Here is a 12,886-nt window from a genome sequence, read left to right as displayed (position 1 = left end):
CGGAGATTGCCAAGCGGGGGTGAGTAGGTTCTTTTATTTAGGGTTTCAGATGAATATTCAGAAAGGGGAGCTTTGTTATCATATGTAAAGGCAGGCATTGTATTGTGCAGGTGTCCTTAGAAAACAAGCCTATACTTGCACTGTTAGGTTAATCAAGGCGCGGTCGTCCTTGGGCGGAGACTTGAATACTATAATGAAGCAGAGATTGGATGGGGTCTTGGACTCTGTATATTGGGTAGGGCATGTAAGACCTTGCTTGTTCCTAGGCTGGAACCAAATCGGTTAACCTGGAATCCAGTCTTCTGCAGGGAGAGCTAGTGTATTTGCTAGTGGGTTCGAAAAGAAACAATAGTGATTAGGGAGAAAACAGTTCTCTGGAAAAACAAAAAAACGAAAAAACAAGCTTTACATTTTCTGCTAGTTTTAACCTCATTAGCCCAATGGGGCACTATTTCAACCCTGCAAGAACAGCTCCAGAATGGGCGACAGGTCAGTCTTGACTTTTGAAACAGCATTGGGAATTTTACCCCTGATTTATTGTCTCTACTGCGGTTAGGCTGTTTCCTAGCTTGTTAGAGATGGTTAGTTTTCCGCATTGCCTTTGTTCCCTTAAGGTCTCTACTTTAGTTTTTGCATTTCTTTGCAATTCTAACACCTCCTAGGAGGTTCTGCAAGAAGAGTACCAGGGCCAGCACGTAGGGCTTAGATCAGGAAAGTAGCTGGGAGCCACTGAGGACTTGTGTCCCGAAAGCTGTCTGGTCTTCCTTTTTCAGCCTCCCCCCTACCCCGCAAATCTTCCTGCTTTTACAAAATCTCTTCCCCAAGATGACTGGGCATCTTGAAGGGTCTGCCGATTGATTCAGTTTATCACCGATCCAAGTGGGAGTGGAGCCTCCTCAGAAGCTCAGGTGGGTGCTCGAGACTAATAAAAACAGCCCCAGGCAATACAGTAAATAAGGAAAGATAATACTCAGGGCTTACTTTGCTTTTCTGAGGTTCAGGCCAGCTTCTCCTCTCCCCGAGGCTAGTTTTACCCTCAAACATGGGACCGCTTTTCCAGAGAAAATACGCTTTAGTGACTTAATATACTTTCTTTCCAGGGAAGGTTCTCTGATTGTGTGTGTATCATAACTTCTGCTCCACTGTTTTAAGAACATTTAAAAAGTAGCTTCTAATGACTTTGTTAAGCGACAATAAATCAGGGGTATAAAATAGAATGCACAGTATGCTTCCGAACTACACCTCCCTCCCTCCCCGCACGTACCAATATGCACATACCAATATACATGTGCTTATTCTTGTGTACTTTTCTGTAGACGAACCCAGAAAGGACACGCAGCAAATTTCCGCAGTGGTTATCTTTAAGGATCTTGATGTTTATCATGCATTTCCCCCTTTGCATTCGGCACCTTTTTAATGTTCTTACAATCAGAAAAAGAAACACTTCTCACATGCGGCTCTGTCAGTAGGGAAAGGGGGTGGGGATAAACCAAAACTGCAATTATGTTTGCTTTTCAGAGGCAAGATCTAGGAGTGGAGGGGGGTGGGGGGGGTGGATCTTCACTAGAAGGCATTAGAGAAGAAGGTGTGGCTCACTGGGCTAGCTTCTGTCACAAATCTCGAAGCAGTTCTTCAGGTGTAATAAAGAAAGCAGCAACTGAGGGATGTAAGATATGAACTGTTTGGGAGTAAGCGTGGCTTGGCTTGGAACCACAGAAGCTGGGTGAGTTAGAAAACCTTTGCTCTAAGAGTTCTAGTTTTCTCATCTTCCAGGGAATTTGACATTCACGGGAGGTGGTGGACGCTTGAATGCTACACAGACCTTATCAGACCTGCCATCCAGCTCGAAGGATTCAAAAGAGTGAGAGAAACTGAGCTAAAAGTCTTGGGATGAAAGTCTTGGGACGGGGAGTAGGAGGGGTCGGGACAGCACCCATGGCCAGAAGTCACTGGCACAACCAAGTGCCCACCGCAGAGGAAGGGAAAGCACCGATGATGACTCTTGCAGATTGAGATATGGGCAACCAGTGTTGGCTCTCTTTTCGCTTCAGTTCAGTCTCCTTTTCAATCCAGGAATCGCTTGTGTGCTAGTTCTCCCAGGATAGCCATCCGCCTTTCATTTGAACGTTTCTGTGATGGTCATTCACTAGGGTTTGATCTAGCCGGTTTTTTTGTTAGCTGGCCCTTGGTTGGATGCTATTGCTTTTGTGGAAGTTCCTCTCACTGGTTTTTAATTCCCCATAAGTTCTCACCTACATGACAAGCCTTTATGCACTTGTAGGTGACTTTGTGGTCCATCCAACCCTTTCTCTCCTCTTCCTCCTGCCTCACTTGTGACTACTGTTAAGGCGGTCAAGGCTAGTCTTTTCCAGTCTTCCTTGCAGTTATGAGTGTCCCTTGATACGGCCCTTGCCAATGAGATACACGTAGAAGTTTATGATATCTGGAAACCACAGGGAAACACCTCAATATGAAGGTATTGACCATGCAAGCCTTGACCACTAAGCCAGTACAGACAACTACCTACATCTGACTTCTTGATATAACAAAAGAAAGTCAACTTTTGTTTGCTTAAATCACTATATTGAGGTTTTCTGTTACTTGCAGGCAAATGCAATGGTGACAGATGGACTTTGACATTTCATAACCCAACATTATCTTTCGTACTTTGGAGACTACTGAATCCTGCTGCTTTTCACTGACAGTGCCCGGTGCTTTTCTGCTTTTGTGAAAACATGCCCTTTTCTTCATGCCTGAAGGCTCTTCCCTCCTGAACAGAGTCTACTCATCCTTGACATCTTCCTTTAAGGCAGATCCCAGCCAGAAATACCTTCTTATTTCTTATACTGAACTCCCCAATGGCTTGCTGAAGTGCTTCTCTTATTCTTCTCCTTTTTCCATCCTGCCATTAAGTGCTGATATTTGTATATTTATCTTGCCCTTATTCATTCCCCTGATAAGGCTGGAGCTGTTTCAAGTCTGATTTTACAACTTTCCCTGTACTCTCCTGTCTTTTATGATACAGTCTGGCTAATAGAAAGTGCGATTGGCTTTATTTCAATTCAGCAGCTATTTATCAGCTCCTTTCCTTTTCAATAGCTTAAATATTGGTTAAAGTTTATGCTGGCATCTTAAGAAAGAGTTCAGTTTTTCAGAAAAAAACATGAACTGACTTCAGTGAAAGCCTCTGGGATGTCATGTCCTGAAGAGAGGCCAACTACCTATTATTGGCTTACTCAAATGCCACTATTTAGTGGTTGTAGTTAGAAAAATAGACATTAGTATCTGGAGTTCTAACAAAGCTTTAGAGGAAATGCTTTGTTGATGAGATCATATTGATCAATGCTCCAGAGCTATTTGAAGTTTAGAACATAAAGCATGGAGAGGAATACCTATCAGGCTCATGGGATTTTAGGTACTGTGCTCTCTTTTGGGCAAGGGCACTTCACTTAGGCTGATACCTCCCCAGCTTACGTGGGAGCCTGTGGCTTGAACACAGGAACAGGGGCTAATGGCTCCTATATTTTTCTGAGAAAGGGATTAAGGGGATTTGAGAGATTTGGTTGGGGGCCGTTTAATTATGTTTAGTTGTTGTTTTCAAAGGGAAATGCATCTCATTTATTACAAAGCTATAGTGAAGTTCTGAGAAAGGGCTAGATGTTCTGATTTATTTATTTACTTTTCCTTATTAATTTCTTTGGTTATGTTGAGAACACTTCACATGAGAGTTACCCTCTAAAGTTTTTTTTCCACAAAATCTGAAGGCAACGGTACTATATTGCTGACTATATATAGATACAATGTTGTACAGCACATCTCTTGAATTTATTCCCTTGGCATAACTGAAACTTTGTGCCCGTTTATTAGCAACTCCCCCTTTCTTCAACTCCAGCCCCTGCCAATCACCATTCCACTCTCTGATGCTATGGATTTGACTATTTTGGATACCACGTGTAAGTGGAGTCCTGCACTATTTGTGTTTCTGTGACAGTCTTATGTCACTTACAATGTCGTTTAGTTTGAAATTACAACATTTTATAGGGAATTGAATTGTGTGTGTGTGTGTGTGTGTGTGTGTGTGTGTGTTTACTTTTGAGAGAGACTGAGACAGACAGACAGAGCATGAGCAGGATAGGGGCAAAGAGGGACTGAGACACAGGATCCAAAGCAGGCTCCAGGCTCTGAGCTGTCAGCACAGAACCCAATGCAGGGCTTGAAACTACAAACCGTGAGATCATGACCTGAGCCAAAGTCGGATGCTTAACTGACTGAGCCACGAGGCACCCCGGAAATTGAAATTTTTGTTTGTGTTTAAGGTAGAATTTAAGAGCCTCTCACCGCAATGGCATTTTACTTTCTTTTATATTTGTGCATGTTTTTTTCTTTCTTTTAAATTTTTCCTTTTTCTCTTCCTTCCTTCCTTCCTTTTTGTTTTTTTAACCCCATGCCCTTTTTTGATAAATGAACAAGTAGAACCCTCTCACTTATGAAGTTCCTAATTTGTGACAGGCACTATGCTGGGTGTCTTACAAACATCATTTCATTGAATTTTCACGGGGACAGCATGACTTTATCCCATTTTCTCCAATTACATATGAAGAAATTGAAATTAGATAACCTACCATATAACACAGCTAGGGAATGGGAAAGCCAGCATCTGAAAACAGATCTTTTTTCTCTCTCCTTTTTAAAACCCATAATCTTTTTTCTTCTGAGAAGAAAATGGTAAGCACCCATTTGGTTACCAGGGTGAGAAATTTGCACGTCTTTTCTTTCACATGTGCATTTTCATAATATCTCTTTTTACTTGACATTTTACTCTGAGCAGCACTTTAGTGAGTATCTAAATTTAGACTAAATACTCGGTTGTACAAGGAATTTTACATCTTTATTTGAAAAGTGTTAATTTGATTCTTTTCTTCTGGGAACTACATAGACAATTTCAAGGGCACGTCTTCAATATCATCAGAATTTAATTAAACTGATTACTCCTTAATTCAAGCTATTTTTATCAAGCCATTATAATTAGTATTGAGAAAAAAGGAAGTGTTGCTGAAGAGAAGCAGGGGTAGATGGGAAATAAGCAAACTGATACCAGTATGAGGAGAGAGGCTATCTCTGCTGAGTTTGGGTAAGTGTTCACTAAAGTTTGAATATTAAGGCTGAGCTCATTAGAAAACCAGCGAAAACATTTTACAGTGGGATTTCCTGTGTAGCTTGAGGGCAGAAAGCTCCCTGATACACCCTATTGTTAAATACTTCTTTGTAACATTTTAAACCCAAACTAATAGAATTTTCTAGTGTTTTATTCCCCAAAATGAAAGCTTCACCAAAGGAAATATAGAGATGGCAGATAAGCGTATGAAAAGATGCTCCACATCATATGTCATCAGGGGAATGCAAACGGAAATGATGAGATAGCACCACACACCCACTAGAATGGTCAAATCTGGAACACCGATGCCACCAAATGCTGGAGAGAATGTGAGGCAACAGGAAGTCTCATCCATGGCTGGTGCAAACGCAAAATGGTACAGTCACTTTGGAAGACAGTTTGGCTATTTTTCACAAAATTAAAGGCACTCTTACCATATGACCCGACAATTGTGCCCCTTGGTATTTTCCCAAAGAGTTGAAAACTTATGTCCCCACAAAAAATATGCACATGGATGTTTACAGCGGCTTCATCATAGTTGACAAAACTTGGAAGCAGCCAAGATGTCCTCCGGCAGGTGAATGATGAAGAAACTGGGGTCCATCCAGACTGTGGATTATTTACAGTGTGGAAGAGAACTGAGCCATCAAGCCATGAAAAGACATTTTGGAGACTGAAATGCATCTTACTAAGTGAAAAAGCCAATCTGAAAAGGCTACATCCTGTATGATTCCAACCACGTGACATTCCAGGAAAGGCAAAAACATGGAGACAGTAAAAAGATAAGTGGTTGCCAGAGGTTAGAAGGGAGGGAGAGGTGAGTCGGTGGAGCACAGAGGATATTTAGGGCAGTGCAACTACTCTGTGTGATACTGTAATGATGGACATGTGCCAGTATAAATTTGTTCGCATAGAGGGAATCAAGTACTTTCATAAAATATACAACACAACAAGTGAACCATGATGTGAACTGGGGACTTTGGATGATGGAGATTTGTCAATGTAGGTTTATCAGTTGTATCAGATGCGCCGCTCTGATGGGGGATGTGGATAATGGGGGATTATTCATGTGTGGAGGTAAGCGGTATGTGGGAAATGTCTGCCCCCTGTGCTTAATTTTGTCGTGCACCCAAAACCACTCTAAAAAATAAAGTCTATTAAAAAAAGTTACTGGTATGGGTACAGAATGTGTTATTCTAAAAAATTAAAGAAATATAATACACAAAAACATGGGATGCCCGGGTGGTTCAGTCAGTTAAGCATCCGACTCTTAATTCCAGCTCAGGTCGTGATCTCACAGTTCAGTTTGTGAGATCAATCCCTGCTTCAGGCTCCACACTGATGGCGCTTGTGCTCTCTTTCTCTCTCTTTCAAAAAAAAAAAGAATACACAAGAACATGAAACCCAAATAATACAGAACTTTAATTTGCTACCTAATTATTTTGAAAGTGCTTTCAATTAACCTGTGTGGGAATTAACAAATGTAGAAGTAGTTTTATGGATTATTTTATCGTTGCCAAAGATACTGACAACTGCTATTTTCAAATTTGACCTATTTATACCTGTGTGAGCATGACATATGAATAGATCATGATCCATAAAAATACAATTGTGTCATCTTTATTGGTATCAGGTGCTGGTTTTTTTTTCCCAATTCTCTAATCAGATGTATAAACACAACCTATTTGAGTCAGTGGGGAAGTGTTAACATGGAAATATCACCACGTGGCTTCATGGTTTATGTATCTTTAATATCTGTAATTTAGGACAGTAATGAATACAGATGAGATTGTTGCTTTGGCCTGGAAGTATTCATCTGGTACAAATCGCCCCTGGAACTGCATCAGCATAAAATTAAAGCCTCAGACTTCAGAGTCTTGACCGATAGAAGCATAATCATTGAGAGTTTAGAATACAGATTATCTGGTTTACTTTTCAAATATTTGTAAGTATCAACTAATGTAGAAAAAGGAATTTGAATAGTAAGCCTGTGAAAAAATGCTTTTTACTATTTTATAAAATGCGGGCAGTATGTTCATGGGATTTGAAGAGACGGTAACCTGAAAAAACAGGTGAACAATGCAAGGGTTTACCTGATAGTACATAAATAAATAGGAAAAAAAATCTAACTGTCCCAGAGGCTAACAAGTCTTTCAGAGTCCTGTAATACCAAGCATTTATAGGTAAACCACAAGTTTCTAAATAAAATGGTTATTACACACACACACACACACACACACACACACACACACAAATACATATTTTACATGTATGCATATGATATCTGTATTTCTAATCACTTGATGTTTTAAACCCCCGATATATCTATCTCTATCTTTGGTATGTATATATAAAATGTATGCACATATTATATATTTATATATATATACTATATATACATGTTATATAATTATATACATGTTATACTATACTAATAAGTTTACAACATATACAAGTATAGATTTTAAAAAGTATAAGATAAAAATAAAAACCCTAATATTTAACTGCTTTTTTTTTTTTTTTTTTTTAATTTTTTTTTTTTTCAACGTTTATTTATTTTTGGGACAGAGAGAGACAGAGCATGAACGGGGGAGGGGAAGAGAGAGAGGGAGACACAGAATCGGAAACAGGCTCCAGGCTCCGAGCCATCAGCCCAGAGCCTGACGCGGGGCTCGAACCCACGGACCGCGAGATCGTGACCTGGCTGAAGTCGGACGCTTAACCGACTGCGCCACCCAGGCGCCCCTTTAACTGCTTTTTTAATTCATTTATGGTGTAACATCATTTTTCTACCACTAAAATTTTATTAATGGTGTTCCGGTGACTTGCTTTTTAAATGATTTGTTCCCAGGGATAACCTCAGACTACCATGGGCTATTAGCTGAAGGCAGAATATAGACTCAGTGTGAGGCTTGTCATTCATTAGTTATGATGGATGCAAATTTATATTTTAAGCAGTCTTCTGGATAATTTCAGTGTCGAGATCTTTTCTGATCTCATTAGATCATTATTATTATTTTCATTCTCAAATGGAAGTAACAGAGATATTGTTTTAGTTGTAAGAAGATTCCGTTCTGACATTTTGTTGTTCTCATATACTAAATTATAAATATTATAGGTCACCTATGGTTTCCGGTAGGTATATTTTAAAGCTACGTTTCCATATTGTGAGTGTTATTTGAATTAAAATAATTGAAATATATTCTATAAAAACATTTAACTGGAAGCCCACCTTGTAATGCTCTGATGAGTATTATTACCTTCAGTGCCTCCTTCTGGTAGTCACTATCCTTAGATCTCTCTGTCCTTGATGTTTGACTATATGATATGGCAATCCATATAGTAAATGTTTCTTTCCTTCTTTCTGGCTTTTGTTGTTGTTGTTGTTGTTGTTGTTGTTGTTTAGAGAAGCATTTTTTAGTAAGGTTGATACATTGTGGTGCTGCACTCATAAAAGACATCAGAGTTCTGCATACTCTCTTAAAAAGTAACAGGCAGGAGTTAGAACGAAAGAGTGGGAGCACCATGTCTGTTTTTAGGTACTGGCCGTCAGAGGAGAGCATGAAAGCAGTTCCCCTATTACCACAAATTAAGCAGTCAAGTTTCCCACATTTGGAGAAATTGCAGGGGCCAGCACATCCAGAATGCAAAGGATAAGCCTCATCCTGGTGAAACTACCTTTGAGATCAAGTAAATGTTACATTCTTTCTTAATTTTACATAAGTACACTAACAGCTAGTTTTCCCTGCACCCCTGAGGATCATCTTGGCAAATCTTGCTGTGAACATGCCTGCCGCCATTTTGGAGGCCCCTGGTATATACATAATGGCAGAAAAAGATGGCTATTTGGGCTGCCTTTGTGCAAATAGCATCTTTAATATATATATATTTTTTTCTAAATAGAAGCACACTTTGGGGCGCCTGGGTGGTGCAGTCGGTTAAGCGTCCGACTTCAGCCAGGTCACGATCTCGTGGTCCGGGAGTTCGAGCCCCGCGTCGGGCTCTGGGCTGACTGCTCAGAGCCTGGAGCCTGTTTCAGATTCTGTGTCTCCGTCTCTCTCTGCCCCTCCCCCGTTCATGCTCTGTCTCTCTCTGTCCCAAAAATAAATAAACGTTGAAGAAGAAAAAAAAAAAACAACACACTTAAACATTTGTGACCTAGAGAATCTCATCTACAGTAAGCATAGTACATTGAACATATAGACTGAGCAGTGCTCAGATGAATATCTCCATAGTAATACAGAGGAGGGCAAGACAAGAGGGTAATGATGACTCAGCTGGATTCATAGTTATACACTCTGCGCGTTTCCATCGTGTAGCATTCTACCACTCTGTTCTGTTCAATTCCGCTTTCTTTTTGGATTTCCTAAATATCTATCTCCAGCTCTGTCCTTATTGGATTCCAAAGGCACATTAAATCTTGCAGTTTAAAGGTACCTAGAATATATATAATCTAACTCCTTTAAAAAAAATTTTTTTTAGTGTTCGTTTATTTTTAAGAGAGAGAGAGAGAGAGCGCGCGAGCATGAGTGGGGGAGGGGCATAGAGAGAGAGAGGGAGATACGGAACCCAAGGCAGGCTCCGGGCTTTGTGCTGACAGCTCAGAGCCTGACCAGGGGCTCGAGCCCACGAACTGTGAGATTATGACCTGAGGCGAAGTCGGACGCTCAATCGACTGAGCCACCCAGATGCCCCTATATAATCTAACTCCCATTCAAAGCATAAATCCTCTCCACAAATGTCTTAGAGATGGAAGTCCAGTTTCTGGGTTTTCACTTGTGGCATAGGCTGCCTATTTCTACCATAAATCGGGTGTAATGGCTCCCATAATGGCTCCTAATCTTTTTAAGGTCAAATATTCACAGATCTCCAGCTGTAATAAACATGACAAAGAATTGTCAATACCCTGCTGAAGTCCTTCTCGCATCCTATGGTCTGCTTTGCCAGTCTTTTTTTAAAATTTGAAATACATGTGAAATAAACATGAAACAACAACCAAAAATACTCCATGTGTTTTGGTGCAGCATAAAGTGATTCTGGTAGACCCTTTGATTTCGTCCTTGTACCACTATTAATGTAGATTAGAAGTACAATCACTTTTTGCAGAGGATAGAGTATGATGATTATAATAATGTATTAGTCCACCCAATAGGCCTACCGTCCCTATTTTAAGAACTTCTGTAAGCATTTCTGCTAATAGGCATCCCTCATCATGTATTTGAGCATCTGACCTTTGGAAAGAATGAAATCTTTGGGGCGTTTTCGTACGTGTTTCTAACCATCGCTCTATCAGTGCGTTTTCTTGCAGATAGAGACCATAAATTATCCATCATTTCATTTGCCGAGACAGGCGATGTAAATTTTGCATATTAGCTGTTTAATTTGTTTGCATTTGGCAGCCAAAGTAGTATAAGATTATGTTGCAGCAGGACTACCCTCTTATAAGTTGGAATGAGGTGTGGCTGGGCATGCCTCACTAATGAAAGAGGTAGGAAGTGTTAAAGGACAGAGAACATGGGAAGAAATTGTCATAGCGCCAGCATAGAAAGGTGAATAATTAAAGCCCACACCGGAGGGAAAAGTCAAATCATGAGCAGCTAGTTTTAATAGCCTGGCACATCCTGACATTTTAGTTAGGAAGAGCTTGTCTACATGGTCCTTAGACAGAGATTATTGAATATCTGGATTAACATTAGCATCTCTAGCTTTAAGATTAGCCTGTGCAGGTGTCACTAATTTTGTTTCTCATTACCGTGAGAAGAATCGCTCTCCTGCTCTCCATCCCCCGAATCTGCGTGCAACTCCTACATTCCCCTTCCTTGATATCTGTCGAGCATGTGACAGTTAGCGAGCCTGGTGGTAGCCATTTGTACCTTGGAGTGAATGAAATCATTTGGTCATCTTCTGAAACAGCCTTTAATCTCTGAGTCTCTCATTGTCCTTGGGAGTGGCTTAGAGAAGGCACGTGTTATGGGAATTTGGCTTCTGTAAGGCAACCACCTATCAGAAAGCTCCAGACTGGTTAGGAACCCTGGGTGATTTCTTCTGGCCTTTGTTTCAGAAAGAGGCTAGATGCTTTAGAACAATAGAAATAGACAAACCTCATCAGAAGGAGGGATATAAACCTTACCCAAATGCTTCAAATAAGTGAAACAATGTGGGAACAGAAACAATAATATCGCTTCACTCAAAGGAATGGCTTTCAGAAAGATAAACGCAGCTCTGCCTCTGCCTGTGTGTGATGCCAGGACTCACTGGGCGGCAGTGGGGTTGTGGGTATTCGAGGGCCAAGTAGGTTGGATATGCAGTAGAAAGAGCGGAATAGGGGCGCCTGGGTGGCTCAGTCGGTTAAGCAACCGACTTCAGCTCAGGTCATGATCTCACAGTCCGTGAGTTCGAGCCCCGCGTCGGGCTCTGTGCTGACAGCTCAGAGCCTGGAGCCTGCTTCAGATTCTGTGTCTCCCTCCCTCTCTGACCCTCCCCTGTTCATGCTCTGTCTCTCTCTGTCTCAAAAATAAATAAAATTTAAAAAAAAAATTAAAAAATAAAAAAAAATAAAAAAAAAAAAAAGAAAGAGCGGAATCAAATAATATAAAGGAGGAATAAATCAGGGATTCAGTCTAGCAGATCACAAAACAGGGCAATTGGGGCCTTCTTGATAGTCCATCTTTTTGTCATTATTGATATTGAGAGAGTGAGAGAGCATTGGTCTGCTGCTAGTAGGAAATCTGCCTACTGGCCTAGAATCTCAAAACTTTGGCAGTCTTCTGTTTTGAGGTAATCTCAACACTCCAGATTTGCTCAGGTAGTTTCCTTGCTGTTAATTCCACGTTCGTTAAATGTCTCCTGTAGGCTAGCCACGTTAAGTACAGTTTTATTTGTATTTTTTCAACTAGGCTCTACATCCAACATGCGGCTTGAACTCATGACCTTAAGACATGACCACGAGGTCAAAAGGGGTATGCTCTACTGACTGAGCCAGCCAGGTGCCCCAAGTACAGTTTAAATACATGCTGAAGTCACATGGTAGGACCCATACATCTCCTTCAAGGCTTAAGTCCCCATCCTATATCATGATTATGGCTCTACCTGCTCAATTATATTATGGTCGTTACTGTTTACACCATGATTCTCAAAAGGGGTTGCGTTTGTCGAACTCTTACCTTATTCTCCCATTGTTCCAACACTAATTCCTCAAAGAACCCTGTGTGGTAGATATCAGTATTGTCATTATTATCAAATATTACCGTTATTATTACTTTCTGAAGCTACTTAAGCCAAGGAGTATTACCTCACTTGTCCAAGCTTAGATTATAGAGCCAGGAATGAACTGAATCTCTATAGAGCCCATGCTCTGTGCCATTGTTTCTATGAAGTGTTCATGGGGGATTTTCTTGGAAAAAAAAATCATGACTGCAGATATATGTTCTTCTAAAATGTATTTTAAAAATTAGTTTGTCTTGGGGCGCCTGGGTGGCGCAGTCGGTTAAGCGTCCGACTTCAGCCAGGTCACGATCTCGCGGTCCGTGAGTTCGAGCCCCGCGTCGGGCTCTGGGCTGATGGCTCAGAGCCTGGAGCCTGTTTCCGATTCTGTGTCTCCCTCTCTCTCTGCCCCTCCCCCGTTCATGCTCTGTCTCTCTCTGTCCCAAAAATAAATAAACGTTGAAAAAAAAAAAATTAGTTTGTCTTGATTGTTTTATAGCACTCTGATTGGCCATGTGCCTTTAAGAA

At 40.8% G+C, this 12,886-nt stretch overlaps 1 non-coding gene across 1 annotated transcript; it reads right to left on the bottom strand.

The window, feature by feature from the left end:
- Window positions 1–8,705: 8,705 nt before the first annotated feature.
- LOC115498880 lies at window positions 8,706–8,872 on the bottom strand. The gene has a single exon (XR_003963999.1). It is a non-coding gene; the product is annotated as a U1 spliceosomal RNA (small nuclear RNA).
- Between the last annotated feature and the right edge of the window lie 4,014 nt (window positions 8,873–12,886).

Source organism: Lynx canadensis, chromosome D3 (assembly GCF_007474595.2).
Source record: "Lynx canadensis isolate LIC74 chromosome D3, mLynCan4.pri.v2, whole genome shotgun sequence".
NCBI classification, from domain to species: domain Eukaryota; kingdom Metazoa; phylum Chordata; class Mammalia; order Carnivora; family Felidae; genus Lynx; species Lynx canadensis.
This window is presented reverse-complemented; position numbering and strand designations above follow the sequence as displayed.